Here is an 8904-nt window from a genome sequence, read left to right as displayed (position 1 = left end):
AAGTGAAAGAGAAATTATTAAAATTGTAAATGAAGACATCTCAGATGAGTTGGTCCTTAAGTGCTTATATCCCGTTGCGTAAACAGAACTTTTAAACCAAAAGGTGCCTTTTTAGTATATAAATGTGATTTTATAAGAACCAGTGAAATATACAGCCATGTGGATGTAGTATTAATAGGTATACAATATAGTGTTCAAGAAGAAAGGCGTGACAGGAAAGGTAGTGGTGTACTGTATGTTGTGGTACTACATATAAGAACTTAAATTTTTCAAACTCATAAAAAACTAGGGTTTATGCAGAAGTACTTTATAAACCACCTGACTGTGACATCGATAGAAATAATATTCTACACAATGAAATCTGTGGAAGCAGGATAGGGATTATGAAAGGAGGAAATGAAATAGTAGAGACCTTTAAGGATGTCATGAAGTTTGTAGGATCTCACAAAAGACTAAATCAGGTCTAGTGATGCATGCAACTTAATATTTATCAATAATTAATAATTTAATTAAACCACTTAATAATTATCAATTAAACCACTAGGAATTGGTTGTGGCAAACATCTTGGATTGGGAGTAAAACTGATACTGAATTACTTGATCCTTTATGTTCACACTTCAGAAGTACATTACAAATGTACCACTAGAGGCAACATAATTAATCTCCAACACAAGGAAAGAAAATTCACTGCAGTGGCTTAAATGGTTTAATGGAGCAAGCCAAAGAAAGAGAACACTTTATAGAGCATGTAAAAGGTGCACAGGCCATTAAAACAAAAAAGGAATTAAAGTGGGTTTCAAGAACAATGCAGAAAAGATATTGGAAATATTTATTAAGGTTATGAAATGCAAATTACAATTCAGACTAAAATTTATATATAATACTTTTATTGCACTCTTTAAATTCTCCTTAAATTCCTTATTCTAGGTACTCCTAAAGAAAGACATAGGTTGACCAAGAAATAATAATGAATTAATGTTAGAGGGCTGCACAATAATTGCAAGTGGAAGTGATATTACAGAGGTGTTAACTAAGCAACTAAGCATTTGCACTGGGTTTAAGCAGGAGCTTGATCAATATGGAAGAAAGCTCTGCATAATAGAGACTGAAGTGTTAGTAAACAGGAGCACTTAAACACATGAAAGGGAATGTGCAGAAGACTGGACCGGACCTTCTCTTAACATTTTATTAGTTTATTATTTAACAGCATACAGTATGTCACCCAATGCAAAACAGAGAGCTTTTTCACAAAGAAGCCTCTTGAGAAATAACCATTAGTGAATGAGGGATGAATGTGGAAAAAAAAACGGGTTTGCGTATACTTCCATTACATGAAAAGGTTAAGAAACATGAATAGCTTAATTGAAATGATGTTTATTTTGCAAGAGTATTGTGGGTTATAGACTGAAAAAAGTACATACTGAACGGTATAATTTAAGTGATGTTTTAGAACAGCAATGGTAATGAATAACAGTACAATATATGAAATATTTTAATATTTCCAAAAGATTCTTAATAAAAAAAGATTAATTTGGTGGTTTAGCCAAACTCTAGTTTTATCAGGGTAGATCATTTGACTGAGGAGAGTGAGAGCCTATCTGAAAGATCTAGATTAGTTTGTAAGGATCTGGAAGGAAGGGGCTGTCGGACACCCCTTTCCCCCTTAATGAAGGATAGTGGGGAGGGAGGGGTATAAAAACAAACACACAAGTGAGTAAGCAAGGAGAGTGATATTCATACACAGGTAAGTGGTAGAGGGCAAAATTAGGGAACAAACTCCAACCAAGCTCTTGTTTTATACTCCATTTCTCAGATGGAAATGCGTAAGGACCCAAACTCTTAGTCAATGTCTTAGACATTGCATTTTGCTTTGTCTTGCTCTTTTTATTACATTTTTCTATTTATATTCAGAAACACAATTTTACAGAACTCCTTCCATCTACAGAATCCATTTTCTAAACCGTTTTTTCCAATGAAGGGTCATGGGAGGGAACTTGAGTTTTTCCCAGCAAGCAACAGGTGCATGGCAGGGAACACAGCAGACTCAAACACACTCACACCTGGGCCAATTTTTCCAGAAGCCATTTAACCATTTAACCTACCAGCATGTATTTTGGTATTGGAAGGAAATCACACAAACACGGGGAGGACATTTAAATTCTATACAGCTAGCACCTTAGGAATTGAATCCAGGGCCTCAGTAGTATGAGGCAACAATGCTAACCACTGCACCATGGTGCAACCCAATTCTATGGTAATAGTATGCTAAAATGTTTGGACATTTGATTTCAGTTAAACCTGCCTTCTGTATTTTGCTATAAACAGAAATACTTTTACAATAAAAGTATTATAAAATACTTTTATCTCAGTATATACGTACATAAAGAGGAAGAAATAAAGTTGATGACAAGGAACATTTGCCAATTAGCCAATTACTTTGGATTGAATTTGCTACTATATCACTTTATATTGGCAGTTAATGTGCAGTTAACCTTGAGTTGCTGGGACCACAAATATAAAGACACTAAAGTGTGAAATAAAGACTCTGCTTTCTCAACATGCATCCTAAGCTTATTAATAATATTTGAGGCTTGTTCAAGGTTGTTGGCTCTGGAATGCTTAAATAATTACTTTTGAACATACAACAAAAATGGAGAGGAATGAATACTAGGAAAGGAAACACAAAAATACTTTTACCAATTAAAAATGCTTATTCAACATGATATAACGAGAGACTATGACATGCTGATAGAACATTTTGGAACTCATATTCCGTTTTCTCAAGTATGTTTGAGGTGTTATGCCACAGCTGTACACTAGGCACAGGCATGGTTGTGATTTGTCAGAATCCAAGCGCAAGGGGCAGGACAGTGACTGAATTGCCCAAAGGGACTTGACTTTTGGAAAACCAAGTGCTCCAGATCAACTGAGGGAATATGATGAGGGATTAAGGTGTTAATTACATAATTAAGTATGGGCCTGCAGAGCTTGGATACACCCGGCCTGACAGCAAATAAAAAGGCTAAGGCGTGACAGTCCCAAAAGAGGTAATGTCACGGTACCATGGGTGGAGAAAGGAGGCTGGCATAGCTCAGTGCCATCCTTAAGCGAAGCTTTCTACCAAAGTCTGCCAACTGGAAACAGGACGGTTTGGCTGCCAGGTTGTCTTTCTCGTTGGCCTTGGAGTGGATTCCTACCGCCAGACTCTCATGGAATGGACAGGACAGACCAGGAGGACAGCCCGCTGGAATCACCCAGGGTGCAAGGATCTCGATTGGCAGACTGAAGCACAGGAAGATGAGGGTTGAACCACCAATGTCCAAGGCTGAGCTTCATCCAGGAGGCTTCTGTTACAGGCCGGGATACGCAACTCTGGTTGTAGCGGTCCAGTTGGAGCTCTCCAGGAATTGGTAGATTCAGGGTGCACACACGCCCTCGGGGGGGTCTCTTGAAGGACCAGGCCAGGTGTGCATCATCAGCATGGACTCCTGGAAGGCAACTCTGCAAGGAAGTGCCTAGATAGGGATAGAAACAGATTCCAGGTGCGATTTGGAGCAGGCCCAGAGACATCTGCTGAAAACAGGTCCCTGCTTCTGACCCATCCACTGGTCCCCTCTCAGCTACTGAAAGCCTCTGGACAGCACAGCAAAGGGGAGAGCTCTTTGACAGAACTGAGAACTGGAACCCAGGAAGAAGAAGGGCTCCGCTGGGAAACTGGTAGGTGGCTCAGGAGTGAAAAGAAAAGGAAAAGAGTGAAAAGGAAAATAAAGTGGAGAGCTACCAGATCAAGGATTGCGCTGAGCGCCAGGCACAATGGAAGGTGGAGACGTCCAGCAAAGAGGGGAGGTGGGACACTCACGCTGGGGTGCTCTAAGGAAGGTGCACCAATTTCATACTGCAGGAAATGCAAACACTTGGGGGGCACCTAGGGCGCACAGCTGGGGGTCTCCACCTGAAACCAGGCCAGCGCTCCGTAGAGTCTTTGCACGAGTCTGAACTAGGTGCTGAGACCAGGTTCAAAATGGGATCCCGGAGAGGATCTAAGGGCGCCCTAAGGGGGGGTAGGTGCATGGCCGATGTAGCCCTAAAAAAGATCTTGGTGCCAAGTGGGAGTGAAGGCATGTTGCGGTGAGCACTGGGAAGAACTGCTCTGAGTGGAGGCTTCCCCAGCAGCAGGGCAGAATGAAGGCAGTCTGTGACAAGCTCTAAAATCCCAGACAAATGGGGCTGCTCGGAAATGAAGCCGGGTTAACGGTGGGAGTGAGACAGCTAGAGAGAAGCTGACTACGCAAGTAGCCACATAAGAGTCAGGTGGGTAGCTATGTCAGCATGCATAGGCTGAAGAAGGGTCCTCAGCCAAAACGTTGTGTTTTCTTTCTTCTCTTTTCAGCATGGAATAAACCTATTACTTGTTCCACTGAAGAGTCAGCCTGGAAATAGCTGGAGGGTGGGGTGGAAGAGTGTTCAAAGCTTGAACAGGAGAAAAGTCAGTTTAAGATATAAAGAAGTGAAGGCTTGCAGGCTTCTTGGAGTCATGATTAAATTCTCATTCTATAGGGGAGCAACACCACAGTTGTTCATATGGGATCTACTTCATTTTCTTTTGCTTGCACAAAATATTTAAAATACAAATATGGGCAAAAGTGCCGAAAACCATCTATAATTTATCTGAACAGTATATTTGCTTTTAAACAACATACTGTGACTTTTTACCCAATAAATATATTTTCAGTTTCTGAATTAAAAGCACAAACATCCTACTTACATTAAAAGTTTAGCAACTGAGGAATTCTCAAAAGTCAGGTTTAATGTATTAATTGCCAAAAGCAGGAATGTACAACATGCAACAATGTGTAACAATGGTTTGAAATAATTTGAGAACTAACCTAACATAAATGCTTGTGCATACAGTATAGATAAATTGTAAAATTAAAGTGAACCAATAATTTGACACATTGATTAGGCATACTGTACAGTATGTCTAATATTGTATTCCGAATTTTTCTTTCAGTTTTGGTCATCGTGTTACAAAATGGACTGTGGCATCCTCTAAAGAACTGAAAAACATGAGGATCCAAAATATGTACTTAAATGTATGTCACGTAAAGTCAGGAAAAAGGACCTAAATCAATTTAGTCTCGAACAGACAAGATTACAGAGAATTTGATTAAGGTATTCAAACTCCTGAAAGGCACTGACAAAGTCAGGCTCATCATTGGAACAAGGACCCAAAGGCTGAAGTGGAAATTAAATGCAACAATATTCAATTTTAAAAACAAGCTACCCAGCTATGTTTTTTAACTGACTCTCTGTAACTTTTCAAAACAAGAGGCTGGTTGAGATATTTATTAGTAGCTAAATCAATGACATGGAGTCCCTTTGTCTTTGACCTTTCTTACGTTATTATATTCTTGTAGTAATCCAAATCAAATCTGGAATCTTTGAGCTGAAACTTTAGTTTAAAATTTACCAAAATGAAATCATATTTGACATACATCACAGGGTCTTAGCTGGCAGTAGCAGCAGTATGAACTGATCTTTATCTTCAGAATTTTCTCCACAATTCCTGCCTTTTGTGTCACTTTTGTTTTTTGGTTGATAGTTTTGCCAATTAGAACTTTCCAGTGAGATCCTCAAACATATAATGTGCAATGTTACAAATTATTCTTCTAATTCAGTAGGATACCTTCTAAACAATATTTGATGACTAAGAAACCTTGTGGATCATAGATGAGAATACAGACCTGCGAAATCAAGTTTGAATAATAATATCAAGATCTGAAGCATTTCCAGGATAATGTGAATTGCTAAGTGAAATTTATAGTATACATTTTATACACTTATTTTTTAAAAAATTCTGATAAGATGATTTATTTAAAGTATTGTTCCATAGTTTTTTTCTTTAATTTGAGAAACAGAAAATTAAAATCAGTATGTTTCTAACTGAATGACCTTTCTCAACAAAGGGCAACCTTGCATTCCTTAATGTTATACAATTTAATTTCATTTACAGTAAATTCTTTTGCAGATCATAAAGAAGAAACAAAAACCCATTGCGATTCACTTTTCAACTTCAAAAAGGTCTAAAAAACCTGAAACATTGTGCTTTGAAATGAGACTTAATTGACTAAAATATCCATCCATCCTCTGACCATTTTATTCAATTCAGGTTTACAGGGAAGCCGGAGCCCATCCCAGCAAGCAATGGATGCGAGGTGGGATACACCCTGGGTGCGACACCAGTCCATCGCAGGGCTCACACAGACACAAACACACACACACCAAAATCAGTTTTCCCAGAGACCAATTAACCTCTCAGTACGTCTTTAGAATGTGGAAGGAAAATATAGAAAACCTGGAGAAAACCCACACAAAAACACAGGGAGAACAGATAAATTCGAAGGAGATTGCACCTCAAATCTCCTACCCCAAAACTGAACCCAGGGCATAAGCACTTCGAGGCAGCAACATTCCAAAGCAATTGCCTTGGTCACTCTGTACCAGGAAGCATTTTATATTTACTCTTAAATATAAGAGTTAACTGATTTAAGCAACTGTATATTTTGCTTATATCTACATAGATGAAATACACATAATTTGTAAATATTTACTTGAATATATTTATGTAAAGTAACCCAATTAATCTGAGTGATAATCGTTCCTAACCACACAATAATGTGACTAAAACTTAAGACACCGTGAAATGCCTTTCAGCTAAAATCTGGATTGTGATGTACAGCTTTAATCATCTCCAATTACCATTGAATGTGTTCCTGATTTAATTAGGAATTCATTAATTAGTGGAACCAAAATTTGATTAATCCTAATCTTTCAAAATTACATCTGTATGTATAATGTATAAAGTTATGTGTAAAGTTACAGTGAAGTCCTAGTGTCTTGTCCAGTATGAATCTAACCTTCTTCCCAAATTTCCATGATGACTTTCTTACAATTCCTTTAAGTACAGTGGAACTAACAGAAGCACATGAAACTATGATATATTTCTATAGAAGAAAATAATTTCTCATCTGTACACAAATAAATCATTAATACAATTAATTAAATTACATGATTCATTATGTAATTTACAATTTCCTTACCATTATACCCTTGTTTAATCGAAACCAGTCTTTTCTTAAATAACCAAAATGGTTTGTAGTTACAAATACAATATTTTGAGTTTCAATTATATACAAAGTAGCAAAAACTAAACTATTAGGAGTCCATGTTTGTGAATAAATAAGTTAACAGCTACAGTATTTTTCTTATCTCAATTAAAAGGGCATTTAGAATCTGGTGGTTAAATAATTAGATTACAAGTAAACAAGGACTGAGTTTGGGCAGCCTTGTTCTTTATATTTGTCAGAAACAGTTGTTGGTCTAAAATGGAAAATATTTATGATCTAAAAATATTTAGGGGTGACTCTACCCAGGAACGGTCATCCTACCATATGATCTACCCATGACCAGTCCAGAAGATCATTCAGGAATGAATACAGCCATTCCCATAATTCACAGCATACATTAATACACAGTGCATGATGTCCAGTATATGTACATGTAATTTGATACTTTACATGACAACTCACAACTCACAGTACACAAAACTCTATTTTTGAAACTTTGAAACCCAGTAAATGTATTCAAAATAGGCTAAAGAACTCTAACAAAGTTTATTTCAGTTAGACTAGTGACTTAATTTCACAGAAGCCACAGACATGCATTCCTAAACATTCTTTCATCAAAGAGCAAAGGAGATAAGCTTATCATGTGAAAGGTTAATGGTAGCTTTTACGATAGACACCACTATCGGTATTCTATATATATCTGACACAGGGAACAGATTTGTTAATCCCCACTGATAATGATTTAGCACCTGAAGTGCATGCTTTTGGTTTGATTTGAAAATGATTCTGATTTCAAAGATTGTTGTGAGTGGAAATCAAAAAGTATCAACAAGACAGTGTAAAACAGTATCTCTCCCTCAATCTTGATGAATCAAGACAAAATTCATCAGGCTAATCCACAAGGCCAGATGTTTCATTATTAACATTCTTGCACATCTCACTATTCCCATGGAGTTTATGCAAGACTGAAATTGAGATTACAATTGCAATAGGATAAAAGATGTCTGTCCTCAAGCAGTTTGGCAGGGTGCAATATCAGCAAGGGGAAAATGAATGCAATGAACGTTTTACTTTCATTTTTATCTGGTACCTCAAATAAAAACAATGTCTCTCTATTGCTACTTCACCAAAATTTACTCTTTACAAGAAGTATGATAAAATGTGTCTAAAAATGTTTAAACATTCTTGATACGGAGTTAGTTTCATCAACAAGGCTTGAAAGATTGTTCCATACTCCTGCAAATCCTGTTGTGCCTCCAGATCTAGGTTTTAAATTCACTTCCAAGTGCATTTCCATTTTCATTTGTGTCCTCCGATTTGTGTTTCATTGGTCCTCTAGCTTGACTTTCTCAGTGCCTTTGAAGATTTTAAATACTTGTATTAGGTCTCCTGGCAATGTTCTCTGTTCAAGACTAGAAAGACCATTTGCTTTAGTCTCTGAGTGTAAGACATTCCCTTAAGAATTTGTTTTGAAACATTATGACCAAAATTGTACATAATATCGCAAATGAGTCTACAATTTTAACATAACATCCCTTAATTTAAATGCTTCACTTAGCTACTGTATATGCTCTAATGTATTGTTTACCTTTCCTAATGCTCCCCCACGTTGCCTGGAGTGTTTATTTTGACCCACTCTGTGTCAGCCATTGGGTGTAAACTGCCCTGTGCTCATTGCTTACTGGGATATGGTCTTTAGGTCCCTCATGTACCTTGATCGGATAAAGCACTTTGAAAATGGAAGGAGAGATGGTGTCACCAATGACAATGTTCCCT

The sequence above is a fragment of the Lepisosteus platostomus genome, chromosome 3 (genome assembly GCF_059453375.1).
Source record: "Lepisosteus platostomus isolate fLepPlt1 chromosome 3, fLepPlt1.hap1, whole genome shotgun sequence".
In the NCBI taxonomy this organism is placed as follows: domain Eukaryota; kingdom Metazoa; phylum Chordata; class Actinopteri; order Semionotiformes; family Lepisosteidae; genus Lepisosteus; species Lepisosteus platostomus.
The sequence above is the reverse complement of the archived record's forward strand: the minus strand, read 5'-3'. Positions refer to the sequence as shown.